The 22,869-nt window shown below is 49.2% G+C and overlaps 1 protein-coding gene across 1 annotated transcript in view; it reads right to left on the bottom strand.

The window, feature by feature from the left end:
- DPT (dermatopontin) overlaps nucleotides 1-8,193 on the bottom strand; it is a 53,743-nt gene extending 45,550 nt beyond the window's left edge. Inside the window, exon 1 of the mRNA XM_005861227.2 lies at nucleotides 8,012-8,193. The gene's annotated coding sequence lies outside the window, so the exon portion shown is untranslated. The remainder of the gene's footprint in view (nucleotides 1-8,011) is intronic.
- Nucleotides 8,194-22,869: the final 14,676 nt, after the last annotated feature.

Genomic DNA, 22,869 nt, shown 5'->3' with positions numbered 1-22,869 from the left:
AGGCCCCACAGAGCATGGCTCCCCAAGCGGACACAGTCACAATTTACTCTGCGTTTTCAACTGGCTCGCCATAGTCTCTTTCTCACACCCTTGTAATGTACATCAGTGGCGCTTTACTGGGATGTGACTTTTTTGGCTCAAATTCTTAGAGCTGGAAGGGTATGAGCCCAGCTCTTCAGATTCCTATTCTGCGATTTCTCTCATCATGTCATTAAAACTGCCATCACGTTATAACAATTTAGAAACAATTGCCCAATAAACTATGTATAAGAGATCTATATTAACACACGCGCGTAACTAATTCGCAGTGTGGATTTCTGCTGTTGTTGGCAGGTTGCTCGAGAGGCCCTGGGCCTTTAAGAACTAAGGTTTAATCAGTTGTTTTCAAAGTGCTTCTAGGACCTGAAGCATCAGCATCAGCATCACCTGGGGGTGTGTTGCAAATGCTGGGAGTTGAGGAAACCAAAGATGATGGGCCAGGGCAGGTAAGAGCTGATTCACGTCAGGAACATGGAGACCAAGGACCCGTGCTGAAGTGGGGTGTGGAGGAAGGAGAGGGGGCAGGGAGAATGCGGAGAGAACCCCAGAGAACGTCCAGGGCAAACTCCTCCCCCCCCAACCCCAATCATTCCAATCGGTGAGGAAGCCCTGCTGCGCCTCTCCTCTCAGGGTGGCAGTTACTTTATTTTGAAAACTTTGCACATGGGAGGCAGGGACAATGCTTGTGGAACAAATGAAATTATCCCCAACACCCTGAGCCATATGACAGCAAAGTTAAAAGTCCTTCTCTTTAGAGCATTTCTGATGCGGACACCCCAACAGCGGTGCCTTTGCCGCGCCACAGAGCGGCCACCTGTCTGGATGCCGAAGGCCATTCCCCAAACTCTCACCCCAAGGACCACGTTGGTAATGTCACTTTTCCACCACTCGTTACACTGGGGGCACTTTTTCCATTTTTATTCATTTTATTGGGGTGACAGTGGTTAACAAAATTATCCACCTCCCTCCTCCCCACCTCGGCAGTCACCACACTGTTGTCCATGTCCGGGAGGTTTTTCTTCTTTTCTCTTTTAATCAGTCCCTCCTCCACTCCTCCCCCACCCCCAGCTTGGGGGGTAAAAAAGAAGGACCTCTGACCCTTTGCCACAGCATGGATGGCCTGGGGGGCACTATGCTAAGTGAAATGAGCCAGTCAGAGAAAGACAAGTACCGTATGATCTCACTCATGTGGAAGCTAAGGAACAAAATGAACTAACAAGCAAAATAGTGACAGACTCCGAGATGAGAGCAGGCTGCCAGCGGTCCGGTGGGTGGGGTGGGGGCTGGTGGTGACATTTGTGAAGCATCTAATGAGGGCCAGGCATAAGGGAAAGTGCATTTGTTCCTCGGCATCGGGGCTACGGGAACGTGATTGCCAACTACAGCCGGGCTGTTGGCATCAGGGGTCCGGTGAGCTAAGCAGTAGAGCTGGTTCCTGGTCTCCAGTGGGCATCTCAAAGTCAGGCTCCTGGGCTCACTCAGTCAGGCTCACTCAGTCAGGCTCACTCAGTCAAGGTCACTGGCAACATTAATTGCAAATTACAGGAGAACTCAAGGCTCTCGAGGAATAATAAATGCTGGGGCCCTGGGGCCCTTGGGCTCCATTCAGTTTGAAATTGTAATCTCTCCGTCTTCTGAAGCTGCCCTCGAGGGCCGCTGCTCACCCGGCAGAAACACAGAGGTGACCTGTCCGGCAGGGGTGGGTGCCCTGCTCAAAGGCAGGGTGACCTATGGAAAGTCTGAGGCCTCAGGAGGCCATGAGAGGCATGCACCTGCTCTCGTACCCTCGCCCGGTACCTGGGGGCCTGCGAGCCCCCCTGCAAGCTGTGGTCCCCAGGCAGAGCGGGGCTGCCGGTGCTGCTCCCGGGGCGGGTCTCCCCTCCAGCAGGTCCTGTACTCACTGCCTCCTCCTTCTAAGCTGCCTGGTGGAAACCGCCTTGCCCCAGCCGGCCAGCCAGAGCCATGACCCTGTTCCTTCCCGAAAGGCAATACCGTAACGGCAAGGCCCGGCTGGCGCTGGTGATGCTAAACCAGCCTGGGCCGCCCTGGGTCAGTCAGCCTCCCCGGAGAAGCAGCTTGGCTGTCTGCGTCCCAGCCATTCCAGAGCCGCAAGGTCAAAACTACTGCTCCTTGCTTAACATGTTAACCAGACATGCTCAGTGAACCTCCATCCTGCTGCTGTGACTGATAGAAAATCCGGGTTTCCTGACCGGGGAGCTGTGGCGGGCCAGGTGAGGGGACCTCACCCAAGGCTCACCTGAGCGTGTCCGGCTGGGACATAGCCTCCTGGTCCGGCTGGGAACAGGGTGCTCCAGCCTCCCCCTCCTGCTCCCCTCTGCACGACGCTCCCTTGGAAGGTCGCACCACCCACATCCTAAGAGAGGCCCCTTAGGATGGACCCTCTCACGGTTCATTCCCGAGTCAGAGCAGGACCCCTAAGCTCTCCCCTCAGCACCCGCTTCCCACTGCAGCTTAATCATCTTCCTTAAAGTAGCAACACCTGCCTTTGTAGCAGCGTTCACCGAGGCCAGAGGCCCCTTCAGCCCTGTGCTGAGCACTGGTCTCTGAAATCTGAAAACTTGACTCACATCTTTCAGAAGCCAGTGTCCTTTCCCCACTCCCAGGGGGTCTTCTGGGCCATGGATCAGAAGGTCAGGGCTTGGACTCTGGGATCAGACAGGCTGGTCCCAAATGCTGTTGCTTAATCATTGTGTGACCTTAGACAAGTTGCTTAACCTCTCTGAACCTTAGTTTGCTAATATTTACCTCCCAGGGTAAATGTGAGGATTAGCGATGTTGATAACAGGCCTGACAGTGGGAGGAAATGGTAGATTCTTGATAATCTGGAGCTATTTTTTATCATGCCCACCACATTGGTATGTGGCTTATGAGGAATTTTATGGCCTTGCCATGCCTCAGTTTCCCCCTCTATAGAATGAGAGTCATCTGAGTCCTCTGCATGTCTCACCCATTCTTTAAAAAGCTTTATAAAATATTGTGCCCGATTACTGTAAAATATTGAGTTCCCTCAATGACTAAGGAGAAAGATTCTGGCCACCCAATCACCCACAGCCATTATGTTATTATGGTTTTTTTTTTTTTTTTTTTTTTTAACCTCCAGAGCCTAGTGTCCTTGGCAAGCATTCACCGATTCATTTTCTCATCTTCCCTTTTTGTACCATACACCGAGGACTTTGCTAAGCTGTCCTGTGTCTCATTAAACCCACGGTGAGTGTGGGATGCTGCCAATTATCCCAAATGCATCAGGTCACACCTAAGCCCAGTTTTCTGGCCACTTTATGGACCAACTCAACCTCTTGTTGAGCTAATAAAAAACTTGACTATTTATTTTGGGTTGGTTTAGGGGTTTGTGAATATTGAGCACCTGTGAGCTAGTAGTTGTTTTATAGGTATGGAGATATAGATGATTTAGATTTGGATTTAGATATAGATATAGATATAGATACAGATACATGAGATATAATAAGGTCTAATGGAGAAACATGAGATAATTGTTAAATAATAAGAACATTTTCATGATAATATGAACAGTTTTATGCCAAAGGAACAGTAAATTCTGCCACATGAGTGGGAGGACGGAACATCATAGAAGAAGAATAGATATTTGCCAAGACGCTTCCCAAGCGCCAGGAAAGCACAAGCATACGCTATGGTCTGTCTTCGCAGAGCCTCACCCAGTCTTCTGCAGGGGGCACTATCGTTATTATCACTCCAACTTTAAAGAGAAGGATCGAGGCTCAGGGAAATGGAGTGCACTGTCTGAGCCCCCATGTCTGAGCCCCCGCTTGTCAGCAGTGAGCTCTGCTGCCTCCCCAGGGGCAGTGATTGCACACCTACATAGAATTTGAAAAGTATCGCAGCGGTTCCTACCTCTTTATTACTTCATAGTGTTTAAAAAATCAGCCATCCCTTCAAAAATTATATTGAGAACCTATTATTTGCAAACCACTATGCTTAATGTTGTGGAACATACAATATACAAGAAAAGATACTTCTCCAAAAGGGAAAATAATAATACCACCATCATCACTACCACAATCACCACCACCATCACCACCTCCACCACCTCCACCATCACCACCATCACCAACACCAACACCTCCACCACCACCACTATCACCAACACCACCACCACCATCACCACCACCATCACCACCAACACCACCATCATCACCTCCACCACTACCATCACCACCTCCACCATCATCACTACCACCATTATCACCACCTTCACCCCCCCACCACCATTGTCACAACCACCACCACCACAATCACCATTATCATCCCATCATCACCACCACTACCATCATCACCACCACAACCACCACAACCACCACTACCACCATCATCACTACCTTCACCCCACCACCACCACCACCACCACCTCCACCACCATCACCACCTCCACCATCACCACCAACACCACCATCACCACCTCCACCACCATCACCATCTCTACCACCAACACCACCATCACCACCACCTCCACCATCATCACCACCTCTACCACCATCACCATCACCATCACCATCACCATCACCATCACCATCACCACCACTATCATCACTACCACCATTACCATCACTACTACCACTATCATCCCTACCACCATTACCATCACTACTACCACCATCACCACCACCACCATCACCACCATCACAACCACCACCACCACCACCACCAGTTTTCTGGCCACTTTATGGACCAACTCAACCTCTTGTTGAGCTAATAAAAAACTTGACTATTTATTTTGGGTTGGTTTAGGGGTTTGTGAATATTGAGCACCTGTGAGCTAGTAGTTGTTTTATAGGTATGGAGATATAGATGATTTAGATTTGGATTTAGATATAGATATAGATATAGATACAGATACATGAGATATAATAAGGTCTAATGGAGAAACATGAGATAATTGTTAAATAATAAGAACATTTTCATGATAATATGAACAGTTTTATGCCAAAGGAACAGTAAATTCTGCCACATGAGTAGGAGGACAGAATATCATAGAAGAAGAATAGATATTTGCCAAGATGCTTCCCAAGCGCCAGGAAAGCACAAGCATACGCTATGGTCTGTCTTCGCGGATCCTCACCCAGTCTTCTGCAGGGGGCACTATCGTTATTATCACTCCAACTTTAAAGAGAAGGATCGAGGCTCAGGGAAATGGAGTGCACTGTCTGAGCCCCCATGTCTGAGCCCCCGCTTGTCAGCAGTGAGCTCTGCTGCCTCCCCAGGGGCAGTGATTGCACACCTACATAGAATTTGAAAAGTATCGCAGCGGTTCCTACCTCTTTATTACCTCAATGTTTAAAAAATCAGTCATCCCTTCAAACATTATATTGAGAACCTATTATTTGCAAACCACTATGCTTAATGTTGTGGAACATACAATATACAAGAAAAGATACTTCTCCAAAAGGGAAAATAATAATACCACCATCATCACTACCACAATCACCACCACCATCACCACCTCCACCACCTCCACCATCACCACCATCACCAACACCAACACCTCCACCACCACCACTATCACCAACACCACCACCACCATCACCACCACCATCACCACCAACACCACCATCATCACCTCCACCACTACCATCACCACCTCCACCATCATCACTACCACCATTATCACCACCTTCACCCCCCCACCACCATTGTCACAACCACCACCACCACAATCACCATTATCATCCCATCATCACCACCACTACCATCATCACCACCACAACCACCACAACCACCACTACCACCATCATCACTACCTTCACCCCACCACCACCACCATTGTCACCACCATCACCATCATCACCATCACCATTACCATTACTACCACCACCACTATCACCACCATTACCACCTTCACCACCATCACTACCACTACTATCATCACCACCAACACCACCATTATCACCACCTTCACCACCATCACCACCACTATTCCTGACACATAACAATGACAAAGTATAGGCTCCTTCTCAGCAGAATCAATCCTTGGGTGGACTTAGAGGTGATGAGAAGGAATCAGAACCTTCAGATGCTTCAGCATCATCACCACCACCATCACCACCACCATCACCACCAACACCACCATCATCACCTCCACCACTACCATCACCACCTCCACCATCATCACTACCACCATTATCACCACCTTCACCCCCCCACCACCATTGTCACAACCACCACCACCACAATCACCATTATCATCCCATCATCACCACCACTACCATCATCACCACCACAACCACCACAACCACCACTACCACCATCATCACTACCTTCACCCCACCACCACCACCATTGTCACCACCATCACCATCATCCCCATCACCATTACCATTACTACCACCACCACTATCACCACCATTACCACCTTCACCACCATCACTACCACTACTATCATCATCACCACCAACACCACCACAACTTCTACCACTTCCACCATTATCACCGCCTTCACCACCATCACCACCACTATTCCTGAGACATAACAACGACAAAGTATAGGCTCCTTCTCAGCAGAATCAATCCTTGGGTGGACTTAGAGGTGATGAGAAGGAATCAGAACCTTCAGGATGCTTCAGGACTGTCAGCCTCGGCTGGAAGATGGCACAGAGAACCGCCCTGTGTGAGCAGAGAGGCCTGACCTTTGCAGCGCTTGGAAAAATAGGCCACGTTTCCCTTGGAGACTGCCATGTCACTCCTGCGGAGTGCCTTTGACCTCCTCTCCTAGAATCCTGGTCTCTGGTGTCCAGCTTTCTGTCCCCCACATTCCACTGTGCACCTCATGCAAGACAGGAAGAAAGGGGAGGAGTTTGTACTGACCGGGCCTCTCCTGTGCGCTGGGCACTATTCTGTCCTCCTTACGTGCTGAGTGGTCCATGGGCGGGAGCTTTACAATGTTCCTGTGCTTTGTTCCTTCGAGGCTCTTTTTTTGAGGCCACATCTGCCTAATTTTGATCAATCAATACTACTGAGGTCGTGGGAATGACTCAGTTTCCCATCTGCTGCTTGAAATACATCTGTATCTTCACAGAAGCTCATATCCCAACACTGAAATGGTGGAAGGCTGAGCACGTGGACCCATGTGGGCCTGGCTCGGTCGGCTGTATTCTAGCTGTCACCCTGGGCAAGGCAGACACCTCCCTGAAACCATTCTTTACTTGCAAACTAGGAATGCTACTTAGCAGTTTTGTTAAAATTAAGAGATTTTATTTGCAAACTAGAGGCTTGGTGCATTAAATTCATGCATAGGTGGGGTCCCTAGGCCTGGCCGGTGATCAGGGCAGGGTTGGGAGAGGAGGTGACGATTGCCGGGCCAGGTGCAGAAGGAACAGACACCAGACGCCAATACAACCATCGCCACCATTGCCACTCCACCACCCCATGGTTCCCTGCCTCCCCCGCTCCTCCCCTCGCCACCGTGCCACCATTTGGGCCTGCTGGCCGGGGGGCAGGGACAGGACCTGCTGGCCAGGGGGAGGGACCGCGGGAGGCTGGCCACCTTCTCCCCTCCTCCGGCCCTCGCTACCTGCCACATGGCAGACTGATCAGGGCCTGCCAGCCAGGGGAAGGGACATGGTAGGGACCATGGGAGGTTGGCCGCCGGCCCCAAGGAGGGAGCCGGCCCTTGGCCCCCTGGGAAAGGGCAGAATTAAGTGGAATTTATACCCAATATAAATATATTTATACTGGAGGCCTGGTGCACGAATTCGTGCATGGGTGGGGTCCCTAGGCCTGGCTGGTGATCGGGGCTGGCTGGGGGGAGGTTGGCTGTGGGAGCGCATTGACCACCAGGGGGCAGCTCCTGCATTGAATGTCTGCCCCCTGGTGGTCAGTGCGTGTCACAGCGACTGGTGGTTCTGGTCGTTCCAGTAGCTTAGGCTTTTATATAGATAGATAGCTTACAACACCATAGATACGAACATGGTAGACTTACCATCCAGAAGAACGCTTGGATTTCTGTTAAGTGAGACTAGAAGGCCCCTTACCACCTTATGAAGAAACCCACTGGCTTTGTCCATGCATGGTGGTTCTCCCACCCTGAAAAGATACACCTGTCAGTCCTTTCATGAACACAGTACTCATGAGGAAAATGCGACTCAACTAATCTTCATATCCAGTTTGGGTCTGAAACACAAACATACCTATCCCACAATGCTTCACTTCTTGCTCCTGAAATCCTCAGAAACCCCTGGGCGTCCTGTAACAGGAACCAGAGGCAAAGCACAGCCAGCACACAGCCTGGAGGCAGCTGAGGGCTCCCAGCCCCTTCCCCTCTTCCACTTGCAAAGGCTTCAAGACGCGTGGTCTCTGGGTCCTCCTTAAAGTTTGGGGCTCTTCAGCTGTGGAATCCAAATGAGTCTTCTGGAAGATGGCCCGGAGCAAAGCTCTGCTTCAGATCGCCTGGACGGCGGCCATGGTAGAGACATTTGCTACCGCCAGGATGTGGATGAGAAACATGGAAAATGCGGCTCAGGCGAGAACACAATCGCGCGTTTCCAGGATACGCTCCGGGAGGAAGCTTTGTCATGACTCCCTCCCCAGTTGGCGCATCACCACGCACAGTGCAGAAGGGAAAGGAACGCGGAGAGGTGGAGCACAGACTGGAGAACCGCAGTTCATGAATTTAAGAACAGCCTCCATCTGCTTTTCCTGTCCTGTGGGCTCCTGAGTTACCCTGCGCTTGGGAACGCATCTCCGGGCCTGGTGTGCCTCCGGGAACTCCCTGTTCCATACTGTGTATGCTTTGTTTTAACTTCTTGCAATTTAAGTGCAAAGTTTGGATTGAATCAAACACCCCCTTCAATGTACGGCACACTGTTATGTTCGTCCCCACAGGTCCCTTTCTTGTTACATTTCAGTTTTCCCCTTCACCCCCCATTTTCTTTATTTTTTTTTTAAATTCCCATCCCCACCTCTCCTCCCCTTTGGCAACCATTTATTTTTGTTTTGTTTATCCATTTGTTGTATGTTGTTGTTGCTTTTAATCTCACATATGAGTGAAATCATATAGTTTTTGTCTTTGTCTGACTTATTTCACGTGGCATAATGCCTTCATGTTGTTGTGAATGGCAAGATTTCTTTTTTATTTCTGAGTAATAGTCCGTATATACACCATATGGTCTTCGTCCATTCATCTGTTGATGGTTGTCTACGTTGCTTCCATATCTTGGCTGTTCCTGGTAATGCTGCAGTGATCTGAGGGTACATGTATCTTTTCAAATTAGTGTGTTTGTTTTCTTTGGATAGATCCCCAGAAGTGGAATTGCTAGATTGTATGGCAGCTCTACTTTTAATTTTTTGAGGAAATCCATACTGTTTTCCATAGTGGCCCCTTTGCTAGGAGCTGAGGTGGGCTCAGGTAATGTGCCATGTCCGGAACTCGCTGTGGCAACCTTGCAGCTGGGCCAGGGTGCCTGGAGCGAGCCCTGCCGGCCCCGTGGAGGTGGAGGGACGGAAGCTCACTGCCCCTCAGGTGAGAGGGCTCTCGCAGCCCCTCGGGGGCTCCCACTGTTTCCCAGCCTTCTCTACTCAGCCTCTTTCTCTTTCCTGTTGTTCAGAAGCTGCTCATTCAGCCCGGGTGAGAGTCCCCGGGCCTATATTCCCTGTCGGGTACACGGACACGCATCCCCCACGCCTGGGCCAGGCCCCTCTCCCACCAGCTGCGCATGTGGATTCCTGTCTCCCACAAGTTGTTGAAAACATGGGAGTCTTCTCATTTTGAAGGGCTTACAACTGGTGGCTATTACGTGGCATAAAGCTGTTGTTTAACTTTTTATGTCTCTTATAGGTATGGGTGAGGTTGAGAATCTCTAACTTTCGGCATTGAGGTTTCTCATTTTGGGCATTGACTGTGCATATCCGTGACCCATTTTCCTACTTTTTCAATGATTTATAGGCATTCATGTTATAGTCTAATGTGGACCTGGAGAGTGTTATGCTAAGCAAAATAAGCCAGTCAGAGAAAGATAAGTATCACATGATCTCACTCATATGTGGAATCTAAGGAACAGAATGAACTAACAAAATAGTGACAGACTCATAGACAGAGAGAAGGCTGACAACTGTCGGGAGTGGGGGACTTTGGCGGGAGTGGGTGGAGGGATTGAGCCCCCCCCCCAAAAAAAAAAACAGAGAAAAAATTCATGACACAGACAACAGTGTGGTGATTGCTGAGAGGAGGAGGGCTGGAGGAAGGTGAGGGAGGAAGGTGGAGGGGATAAATGGTGATGGACGGAGACTTGACTTGGGGTGGTGAGCACACAATATAGTGCACAGATGATGTGCTGTGGAATTGTGTACATGAAACCTGTATAATTTTGTTAACCAGTGTCATCCTAATAAGCTCAATAAAAAGGAAAAATGCCCATTGATTTTAAACTTTGAAGAAACCTTGTTTTAGCCTTAACCGGTTTGTTTCAGTGGATAGAGCGTGGGCCTGAAGACTGAAGGGTCCTGGGGTCAATTCCAGTCAAGGGCACATGCCCGGGTTGCGGGTTCGATCCCCAGTAGGGGGCGTGTAGGAGGCAACCGGTCAATGATTCTCTCTCATCATTGATGTTTCTAGCTCGCTCTCCCTCTCCCTTCTTCTCTGAAATCAATCCTATATAATAAAAGCCTAATATGCTAAGTGTCCGGTTGTCCATTCAACCAATCAAAGTATAATATGCTAATGATATGCTAAGGCCGCTCAAATCACTCGCTATGATGTGCACTGACCACCAGGGGGCAGATGCTCTGGTCGGCTAGCTTGCTGCTGTGGTCTGGCCGATTGTGCACGAATTTGTGCACCAGGCCTCTAGTAAAAATACATTTAAAAAAATAAACCTTGTCTTAGTATGGTACACATCCGTCACCACTGCCTGCTGTGCCCGTGCCTGAGAGAGATCTTTAATGTTTACGTCGTCAGAACCAACATTTTTCTACCTGTGCTTGTGCTTATGGAGTCTTGTTTACAAAACTCCTTTCCACAGTTGACGTGGAAATGAAACGGTCTTATTTAGAATACTAAAGTATCTGAATGCAGTTTGAAATTCCTAAGCCGTGGGCGCAGGTGAGCTTGTATGGTGATGAGATGCATCATCGAATCTGAGAAGGAACATGTGATGTCTGTAGACGACTACAGACTTCTAAGAAACATTTAAGATCAGGTCACGTCTCTTAGAACATGTTGTTTCTGATAGATTATTCAACAGAATGGGGAAGTCAATGAATTTGCATTCTGGTTGCTTAAAAAAAAAAGATCTGGCTGTGTTGTTGTTGTTTTGTTAATCCTCACCCAAGAATATTTTTTCCATTGATTTTTGGAAAGAGAGGAAGAGAGGGAGGGAAATAGGGTGCGAGAGAGAAAGAGAGAAACATCAGTGTGAGACATCAAACCTGCAATCCAGGTACACCCCCTTGACCAGGAATCAAACCCAAGATCCTTCCGTCCATGGGCTAACACTCTAACCACTGAGCCACTGGCTAGGGCATGTGACCATGTTTCAAGCCTAATAATTAGTAGAGCCAGCTGCAGTAATGTGGCTTTTATTTACATTTGGATATGAAGTTTCTTGTATGTCACTTGCACAAAGATTTTTATAGCAGCCTTATTTATCCGGTTCATGGAAACATCCAAATATTTAACAATAGGAGAACTTTTCGCAGGCCAGCTTTATAAGTGTAATGAGATACAGTACTTATGGCATGAGCTTTAAAAATAAGTAAGCAGAATAGACCGATATGTCGCTACGGTGCTGGAAAAGGGTGCTGGGTGCTACACAGGGAAACTGCAGCACAACTGCGTGAAATGTGCTCACATGTTCAGGGAAGGAGCTGGAATGGAGCCAGAGGGAACTTATTGTGCTTTTTATCTGTAAGGTTATGATTTTAAATTATTGGAAAGTACATGAGTGCAGTTTATGTAAATGTAGGAGCCTTGGTAACTCTCAGATAGCGGTCGTAGGGAACACATGAACATAGAAGAAAGCGATGTTTTAAAGCAGCGGTTCTCAATCTGTGGGTCGCGACCCCTTTGGCGGTTGAACGACCCTTTCACAGGGGTCGCCTAAGACCATCCTGCATATCAGATATTTACATTATGATTCATAACAGTAGCAACATTACAGTTATGAAGTAGCAACCAAAATAATTTTATGGTTGGGTCACAACATGAGGAACTGTATTTAAAGGGCCAGAAGGTTGAGAACCACTGTTTAAAGGGTCATGTGGATCAGGGATGAGCAGCCCTCCTGCCTGCGCTTGCACCGAGGGAAAGGTTGAGGGGCACAGCCACTCAGCCTCGGCCCAGCTGTGGCTGCTTCCCCGCCACCAGGACAGGGTGGAGTCTTGCAACAGAGGCCAGGTGGCTGGAACCCTCACAGATCTGCTTGTGGTCTTTTACAGAAAAAGTGCGGACTCGACTCCGTATCGGGTGTTGCTTCGGAGAGGGATTAGGATCTATTCTCATTCATGGGGTTCCCATTCCAATAGCAGATCCCAAACCACTTAGTGACTCAGGTCTCAGTCTGCAGAAGTGGGACTGACTGACTCAGGCCGAGGAGTCACTGCTGCCAGGGCCAAGACATTTAGAGGCAGACCTGAAATCCTAAGCCAGAGGCCACCATGAGTGCCCGGCTGAGACCTGAGTGTGGGGGGAAGTGAGTGAGCCGAGCCTCCCGCTCCGGGCCGCAGCCCGGGAGGCCGGCTTAGAGCTCAGTGCAAGCCTGCTGTGGGCAGAGGGGCACACGCTGATCCTAAGGCGGCATCAGATAAAGACAGAGAAACTGGACTGAGAGCTCCTGAGGCGTCAGAGCTCGGCTGAGCCTCGGGGAAGCTGTTGTGCGCGAGCAGGGCCGCTGCGCCCGCTCAGTCCAGGTCGGGCCCAGCTCCAGGTCTGATTTTCTGCCCCATCATCCCGCTCCTTCCTCCTCCCTCCTCCCTCACAAGAGGTGGTTTTCTCCTGGGCTGCAGGCAAGTGGCTTGTTCCAAACGGATTTACGTTTTGTACCGTGCTGTGCTGTGCTTTCTTCCACTCACACCTCTGGGGAGAGCCAGTCTGTGGGGACCGCCGTGTGCACCAAAGCTGGTGAACCCATAGAGCTGTCCCTGCAGGGGCTGTCCCTGAGCAGGCACAGCTCAGGACGAAGCAGGAGCCAGGGAGGGAGGGGAGAGGGGCTGGAGGGCCAGGGCGCTGGAGGGAGAGGGTGGGGAGAGTCGGGGCTGGGTCAGGGCCAAACCCCAAGGTAGGGTTTATGTGGGGCCCTCATTTTCCTTAAACTTTACTGAGCCCTCAAACTGCAATCCCTTCCCAGGGCCACCTGGCTGCCCGCCTTGGCCCAGGGCCTCTGACCCTGGCCTCCCGAAGAGGCCCGTGCTGAGTGACCTTCACCCGCCCGCTCACTTCTCTTTCTCTAAGAAGAGTCTGTGCTAAGGATGTAGTGAGTGATTCAAATTGATAGGGTGACTTTCTCAAAGAAAATATGTGTATTTCAAAAAGAGCCAAAGAAAAGGTAGAGTTTCAAAGGAAGTGCCCCAAAATCGTCCCTCTCCCCCCCCCCTTTTTTGTGGAGCTAAAGTAACTCCTGGCCTTAGGCTGATCCTGCTGGGAATATCCCTGTCTTCCTCTTGGGATCATTTTTTTAAAAATATTTTTATTGATTTCAGACATAGGGAGGGGGAGAGAGAGATAGAAACATCAATGATGAGGGAGAATCATGGATTGGCTGCCTCCTGCATGCCCCACACTGGGGATCAAGCCCACCACTTGTGCATGTGCCCTGACGGGGAATGGAACTGTGACCTCCTGGTTCACAGGTCGATGCTCAACCACTGAGCCACACCAGCCGGGCTCGGGATCTTTTTAGGGACCACATTGCTTTAGGGCCACAGAAACAACACATTATCTCCGTGTGCACATGTATCAAGAACACGCAGTTACCTGTTCGGTAACTCCAAACTGGAGTGTGGTTTTTGGTTTCTGTCTGGGTCTCTGCCCGGCCTCGCTAAAGTACACAGGTGTGTGAGTTAGTGGTGAGGTGAGCCGGGGAGTGATGAAGGGAAAGAATCTGTGATGGTTGGGTTTTCCTAAAAACGTCTCCTGCACTCAAGTTCGAGGGGACCAGTGGTCTCATTTCTCTTACTTACCGCGGGCGGCTGCTAGAGGAAGCCCAGGTGCCTGCTGCTTCTCTCCCAGCCGCCTCCCCGGTCCTGGCAACGCCGCCACGCCCACCGCTGCTTCCCAGGAAGAGGGAACCTGGTCACTGGGGACATGTGGGTGAACGCGCAGTGGGAAGAGCCTTCAAAGGGGCTGAAGTTCAGTGTGAGACTCACGCCTGCACCCGATCTCAGACTCACCCCCACGGAGGGAGATGGTGTGAGCTCGTTCTACATGTGTCTGGAGGTCAGGAGCGGGGCACACAGTTATTTCAATGGGGAGAAACGTTAGTAATTTATGGGACCTGAGTTATAATCATGATCACAGCAGTTACACACATATCCAAACATGCAGAGAGGCACGGAGCCACGAGGGGCTGCGCCGAGCCTGCCCGGAGCCCCTGCTCCCCTCCGGCCTCTGAGCCGGCCCTGCGGGCCTCCCGGTTGGCAGACAGCTGGTCAGAGAAGTGCTTCCTTGTACGTAGCACAGCGTGAGGGAGGCTGGTGTTAACAATTAGACAGCATGCTTAGCATATTTGCAAACGTCTCACTAGAATGAAACAAACCTTTGTTGATTTTTCCGTATGACCTGAGTTTTCTATTTGTCCTTCTGCCCTCGCCTCCCGGTCTCTGCCCGGAGACAGACCTGCCCCGTCCTGTGAAACACTCGGACCCGGTGCCCTGAGGCTCAACGTGGATAAAGCACAGAGAAGAGGGGTTGTTGTCATCTACTCTTCAGGACGAGAGACGGGAATAGGGCCAGCATGGCTTCCCCCTGGAGAGAGTGAGAAAATGCAGTTATTAAACATCAGAAATCTTTTGAGCACTTCCTCAGCGCCCCCGGGGGTCAAGCCACCTGCAGAAGGCCAGCCGACCGCCTCCTTTGAAAGCTGTCTCTTGGCAAAGGGGATCTTCGCCTGCTGTGGCCGTCTTGAGTCTGCCGTGTAGCTTCTTGCTCAGCAGCAGGCCGGGAATTACAAAGGAAGAGTGAGTGGCACAGGCTCTTTCTCAAGGTCTTTCCTTGATCTACCCGCTTCTATTAGCTGCTACTTGTCTGAATTTTAGAGCCTCTGGTCGCTGCCATTTTTGCATAACAGCCAAGGAAATCTGCATTGCCGTGTATTTATAGTCAAGCCCTGGTCCATTGATTAATTCATGCATCAGTTTAACAAGTCATTCAGTAAAGAGAGATTAAATCACACTTGTGTGGTAAGGATACAAGAATTGAGTAAGACGTTTGGAAGTGGATACTGGTGATGGTTGCCCAATGTGGTGACTGTGATTCATACCACTGAATTGTGTGTCTGAAGAAGGTTAAAAAGATGGTCTAGCTGGTTTGGCTCAGTGGATAGAGAGGGCTGAAGGGTCCCAGGTTCGATTCCGGTCAAGGGCACATGCCCAGGTTGTAGGCTCAATCCCCAGTGTGGGGCGTGCAGGAGGCAGTCAATCAGTGATTCTTTCTCATCATTGATGTTTCTATCTCTCTCTCCCTCTCCCTTCCTCTCTGAAATCAATAAAAATATATATTTTTTAAAAAGATGGTTAAAAAGGGAAGGTTTATGTGACAGATTTTACTGCAACATTTTTTCTCTGTATTCATCTCTCTATCAAGTTCAACATGATACAAGGTGTCCGCAAAAATGTATACGCACTTTTAATGATTGTAAAGTCAGTGTTTATTAACATACAGTTCATTTTTAAAATGTAAAAGAATCTATAGAAATTAGTAATTTTTTTGGTCAAAGCCTGTTCTTAAACTGATGACCATTCTGGTCCAGGCACTGCTGATAATGGGAAGCAATGGAATCGCAAACATCAAGAATCCTTTTGTTTGGTGTTTGTGTGCTCACAATTTGTCTACTGTTGCCGGTTTCATACTATAAACGTTATCTTTTATGTATCCCCATTAAAAAAAAGGTCTAATGGCACTTTAGGATAAGTTTTCTTTGTTCAAAGCTTAGTCTGGCTTCACCCATTATTTCAAATCAGTTAAACCTGAAAAGGAGTGAAAAGTAAGTGAGTTACCAGCTGTTAAAGGGTGTATACATTTTTGGGGGACACCCTAATTTACATTTCTCTCAAGAGACAGGGTTATGTTTGAGTTTATATTCTCTGTGCATGGCAATTTTTGACTCAGCGAATAAAATGAATGAATAAACAAATGAAAGGAATTTGTATACATATATGATCTCACATGTATGTCTCTTTATTAACTTAATCCAAAACTCAGCACAAAATTAGCTTCTCATCAAGTATGATAAAGTCTGCAAGCTGCAGGCATCCTGTAACTTTTAACTGGGAAGTGACCATGTAGTCAATGTAGTCGGGTTGATGGTCAAAAACAGATGAGCCATCGAGTCGGACTGTCCGGGTCACCTCAGCTGATGGCAGTTTGATGATGCTCTCCATGTCTGTGCAGAACCAGCCAGCAGGTACTCCAGGGACTCATGGCAGTGGGGTCAAGGTTCAAACGCTGTTCATGTCTGCGTGTTCCATTGGGCACGGATTAATGGGATCCCAGCTGCCACATTCCATCCACCAAGCAATGTTAATTTTAAGTGGAAAAGGAAAGATAATCTATGTACCATTTGTTCTTAGTTATAAAAGGGTTGGGAATAAACAGGATTTCCTACGTCAAATTGTCAAACTAAATTAAGTAAATCACTAAATCTAGATGAAATTCACCCAAGAATTTGAAGGAATTTAAGGGCGACATTGCGAAACTATGGCCTTCCCCCAAAATCATTACCCACAGTTCCAATAGCAGAACCTTGTCTCCCATTAAGTTCTCCAGCAAGAGACTGAAGACTTGACTTATTTCCATTTTGAGGAGGGATAGAGGATCTGTGATAAATGAGAAGGACTCCGGAGACTGAAGCAAGCATGACTTCCTGAGGACGCTGCACTGTTTCCTGCCAGGAGGATCCTTGGCTAACGAATTTATTTAAAATGTTTTTTGGCCCTGGCCAGTGTTTCTCAGTGGTTAGAGCATTGGGCCAAGCAATGAAGGGTCACGGGTTAGATTCCTGGTCAAGAGCACGGGCCTAGGTTGCAGGTTTGATCCCCAGCCCTGGTGGGGGCCCGGGCTGGAGGCAACCAATTGATGAGTCTCTCTGCACTCCCTCCATCCCTTCCACGCTCTCTATAAATACACTGAGTGGCCAGATTACTATGACCACCCCATCAGTACTTCATTGACACTTCCAAAAATACTGAATATTGAAAACTTCCTAAGCAAATACTCTCAAGGTTTTATTATTATTATTATTTGCATAACTAATTCACTTCATTGTACTGATGGGGTGGTCACAATAATCTGGCCACTCAGTGTAAGTAAGTAAGTAAGTAAATAAATAAATAAAATGTCCTTGGGTGAGGATTGATAAAACACAAACAAGCAAACAAACTTTTTTTGAATGGTAAATTGAAAGGCAGAAAAACAATAACCAAAAGACATATTCTAATTAAAGTTTCCACCAAAAGCACCCATTTTCACGGTTCTGAAAATGAATAAAATAAGTGATATTATTGGAGGAGCTCAGGGAAAGTGTCCGCCAACAGAGAATAATCACCCCGGATCCTCATTTACCCCCATGAGGATTTTCTTACTAAAACCTGAGTCTGATCGTGCCTCTTCCCGGGTTAAGCCCCTCAGCGGTTTTCCGTTGTTGGCAGATTAAAGTGTAAGTGTCTTCGCATCGACGGGTCTTCAATGTGTGAGCTCTGCTTCTCCAGCCGCGGCTCCTGCCAGCGTTGGAATGGTTGTATTTTTTATTTTAATTTTTGTTTTTTGGTTAATCCTCCCCCGAGGATATTTTCCCATTGATTTTTAGGGAGAGTGGAAGAGAGAGGGAAAGACAGAGAAAAACACGATTGGTTGCCTCCTGCACAAATCCCGACCAGGGCCTGGGCCAGGGAGGCATCTGCAACCAAGGTAGGTGCCTTTGACCAGAATCAAACCTGGGACCCTTCAGTCTGCAGGCCGACGCTCTGTCCACTGAGCCAAACCGGCTGGGGCAGAATAGTTGTCTTTTGATAAACTTGCCGTGTTCTCTTTCCTCCAAGGTTTTATACCTGCAGTTTCCTCTGCCCGGAATGTCGTCCTTCCTTCCTCCTGGGAACAAACTCCCGGCCATCTCTCAGCACCAGTTAGACAGCAGCTCCTCCATCAGCCTGCTCCGCCCCGGCTTCAGCTCTGATGACCCTTGAGCAGAGCCCCTGTGCTCGGCTGAACTTACCCCCCGAGGGACAGCCCAGACCCTGTCCAAGGACCCTCTGGACACAGAAGTCTAATAGGATTGCAAGGGCAAAGGGACAGCGTGAGGTCTCCTGACCTCTGGCTGCGTCATGTTATCCAACCGTCCTCATGCCGATTCCTTTCCTAACCACCTGGCAGCTTTCCTGTGACCCAGAGAGACCAGGAGACACAAATAGAGCATCAAGTCCATGAGCTCCAGAACCTGGCAAACCAGGTTATAAAGACCCAAATATGGAGCAAAAGGAATATGCTAACAGTTAGTTACTTTAGAGAGTAAACGTGTCCAAAGTGTAAAAATCAGCCACATGAAAATGGAATGTATCCTGTGCTGTTTGATCCTCTTCTTGCTACGTTCATTGATGGAGGCTTGGTTGGGGGGAGGGGCGGGGGATGAGAAAACGGGAAAGAATGGGAAGAAAACAAGGAAGGAAGCAATATCGTGGAATGCCAGCATCTCCACGTGCCCCTCTTCCCTACCTTGTTTCATTTGACCTTCAAAAGCTTATGGTGGAACCAGGAGGTCATCTGGTCAATAAGAGCACCTTCCCTCCGTGGTTAGAAGATACACGTCTGACACTCCCTTTAGCCTCCTCTCGAGAGCGGGCCTGCAGGTCCACCCTGGCCCCCAGCTCCGCCCCTCTGCTCCCTCCTGGCGCTAAACCCTGTGGGATAATGGACTGGAGCCTGAACAGCATGTGCGTCTGGCGTGGGCTGTTGTTTTGGTTCAATGAGGACTTGCTGTCTCCTGACTATCTGTAATCTCATTTGATGAATTATGTTGGTTCCTTGAGCCACAGGCTTTGAACACGTGTCACTTATCAGGGGAGAGGCCACCCTCTTTCTCCTTGGAGAATCGTCTGGGTGCATAGAAGGAAAGGCACGGTGTTTGGGCTGTTTCGGTGGGAGCTCTCTGTGGAATTAGTGTGAGATGGACATTGGCTCTCTGTGGAAAGAAGGGCCTGGCTCCTACACACACTCGATCTCACTCATTCTAACGTGTGCACAGCCCAGGGGGAGTTACAAGGCCAGGAGAACAGTCTTCGCTCTCCCAGGATTTCTGAAACCAGGTCAGGAGCAGGGGCCTCTGACCAGGAACTACAGTACAAGGCAGACCCAGGGAAGAGCATCCAGAGACAGTCATGCCTCTCACTTGTGTATCCAGGCTCCAGCTCCGGCTCCGGCTCCAGGGGCTGGGCATTGGTATTCTTGGTTTAGAGTTGTGGATAACCAAGCTCAGAGACAGTAAACTCCTTCCCTGGTTCCCACAGCTGGTAATCGACACACCGGTCTCTTAAATCCCAGGCCTGTGCCGAGAAGGACGGGAGGGGGTGGGGGACTTACACAGAAGCAGTAAGAGACAGACTGGAGGAGGTGAGGTTGAAGCTGAGCCTCTCCCTTCTGGATAGGGGCAAAAGGAAAAGGAATTCCAGACAGAGAAGATGCAACCTGTGGAGGAGGGGGATCGGAAGGACCTGGGTATCTACCACCTTCCAGTGTTCCGATCGGAATTGATGGAATAACTATAAATCCAGCACGGCATTAAGTACTTTACATAATTCAAAAGAAAACTGATATGGCCCCTGAGGACTATGCAGCTTGAGGGAAAATGAGCACAAAACAAATGAGGTTGGTACAAGAGAACACCTAAATGCAGGGTGTCCACCCAGAATGTATGCACACAGTGTCTGTAAGTTCTATTACCTTTTGAAAATGAAATTATTTCAACAAACAATGCCTTTATAATCATTCAAAGTGCGTATACATTTTTGGGACACCCTTTAGTAGCCCTACTGTGAGATATATAGAAGTACTATAGAAGTAGAGTTTGCTTTTTATTTATAATTTAACTAGAGGCCAGGTGCATGAAATTCATGCACTCTGAGGGTGGGTGCGGTCCCTCAGCCCAGATTGCAAGAGGGCGCAGGCCAGGCTGAGGGACCCCACCGCACCGGTGCATGATCAGGGCTGGGGAGGTACATGGGAGGTTGGCCAGCTAGGGAGGGACCGTGGGAGGGCTCTAGGGCGTGTCATGCCTGTCTCCCTCAGTCCCAATCAGCCAGACCCCAGCAGCAAGCTAACCTACTGGTCAGAGCATCTGCCCCCTGGTGGTCAGTGCATGTCATAGCGAGCGGTTGAGTGGCCTTAGCATATCATTAGCATATTACGCTTTGATTGGCTGAATGGCTGACCATACACCCGGACACTTAGCATATTAGACTTTTATTATATGGGATTTACTGATCGATGGACTGCAGGGAGATGATTTATTTTTTAAAGTGCATGGAGATTAAATTGCTCTAAAGAAATCAATGTTTGGGGGAGACGTTAAACATTGAGTGGGGCCTTGAGGATGAGAAAATATTGCAGCTCTCTGAGTAAGCAGGGCTGCCATCCTCCGTGCCAGTGGGTGCTCCCAGGGCAGGTGCTCCCAGGGCGGGTGCTCCCAGGGCGGGTGCTCCCAGGATGGGTGCTCCCAGGGTGGGGTGGGTGGGTGTGCTGCTGGCAATGCTATGGGGCTTGAAGAGCATGAGGGGTTTAAGGAAGATGAAGTGAGTTCTCCGCAGAGGAGCTGGGCTGTGCTGACTCATCCCACCCGGGAATACACTGGCCCCTGGAAAAGAACGGGAGGAGAGAAACTGGAGGAAGGTGCGTCTGGAGCCAAGGCAGGCAGCTGGGCATTGACTGAGCCTAATGCATTCCCGGCAGGGTGCTGGCGCCCAGCAACACGGTCTCACCCACTCTCACACCCGCCTGGAAGCGGGCGAGGCAGGTCTCACACCGCGTCCTGCAGGGCAGGGCACTCAGGGGAGGGGAATGCCCTGTGAAAGCCATGGAGAGGCTGCGGCCGCGTGGGCGTCCAGGGCTCTGATGTGTGAGTCCAGGTGCTGTGTGAGCAGTGACCCCCTCACATCCACTCCATCCGGCCAGCAGGTTCATAAGTCCTGTGGCCGAGAGTCGTGTCCGAACTCACGAAGTTGGGGAAATTGTAAAGAGTGTCGTGATTAGACATGGGAGACTGCGAATGTGCGCGTATGTGTGTGTGTGTCTGAGTGTGCATGTGTGTGAGTTTGTCTGATTGTGTGTGTCTGGGGAAGTATCATGAGGGATATATTTATTATTTTTTAATTTCATTTATTTATTTATTTATTTATTTATTTATTTATTTATTTACATCACCATTTATCCTCTCTATGCCCTCTTCCACCTCCACGCACCCCCTTAGAGGGATATATTTAGTTTAAAGAGGCTCTTATTTTGCTTCTAAAATGAAAGATAGCAAGAACGGATTTGTATTGGGTGGGAATAGCCAAAGGACAGTAAAGATTGGCTACAGGAGGGAGAAAGATAAGGAGCCCAGTTCTGACAAAGGTCCCAGGGGTGGGGCCCAGAGCCCAAGTGGGGGGAAGGGAGACACTTCTGTCACAGGGGAGGGAAGGAGGGGACACAGGAGGGGAGGAGGGGACACAGGAGGGGAGGAGGGGACACAGGGGAGGGGCGGAAGGGCACAGGAGGAAAGGAGGGGAGGAGGGGACACGGCGGAGGGGAGGAGGGAACACAGGGCTCAGGCACCCCTGTGGCCCTCTCATGTCTGTCTCTAGTTAGTTTTGTTGCTATTGTTGTCTTTTTCTCTGTTTGCCACCACTTCACCTTCTTGAAATTTTGTTTTTATCCCTGTAGTGAGGTATACTTGACTTACAATAAATTGTACATATTAAAATGTGCAGTTTGATAAATTTTGACTTGTACATACATCCCTGAGACCATCCCCTCAAGCAAGAGGGGCGTGCTGGGGAACATCACCACGGATCCATCCCCAAGTCCCTTCATGCCCCTCCGTTGTTTCGCCCTCCAGGCCCCCACACCACCCTCCTCAGACAAACTCAGACCTGCTTGGTCACCCTGAAGGAGTTTGCATTTTCCAGACTTTTCTATAAATAGAATCACACCCATGTGCTATTTTTGGTCTGGCTTCCCTAACTTAGCATGATTATTTTGAGATTCATCCATCGCATCTATCAATAGTTCACCCCTTTCTGTTGCCAAATAGTGATGCTGTGTGTGGATGCACCGCAACCTGTTCACCTCTCGGAGACACTTGGCCTGTTTCCAGGTTGAGGCGACTACAAATGCAGCTGCTCTGGACATGCACGTACAAGCCTTTGGGTACAAAGCATGCATGTGGATAGTAGGCACGTGTTTAACTTTTCATGAAATTGCCTTCCCCCCAAGTGGCTGTAGCCTTTTACATTTCCATCAGCCATGTTCCTGCTCTTCCACTTCCGGGCTTATTTGCCATCTACATGTCTTTTGTGGTGAAATTTTGTTCAATTTTTCCCCCTAGTGCCTTTTATTTTCTTTACTAGAGGCCCAATACACGAAATTTGTGGGGGGGGGGCAGG

The sequence above is a fragment of the Myotis brandtii genome, unplaced genomic scaffold, assembly GCF_000412655.1.
Source record: "Myotis brandtii unplaced genomic scaffold, ASM41265v1 scaffold1460, whole genome shotgun sequence".
NCBI lineage: Eukaryota > Metazoa > Chordata > Mammalia > Chiroptera > Vespertilionidae > Myotis > Myotis brandtii.
This window is presented reverse-complemented; position numbering and strand designations above follow the sequence as displayed.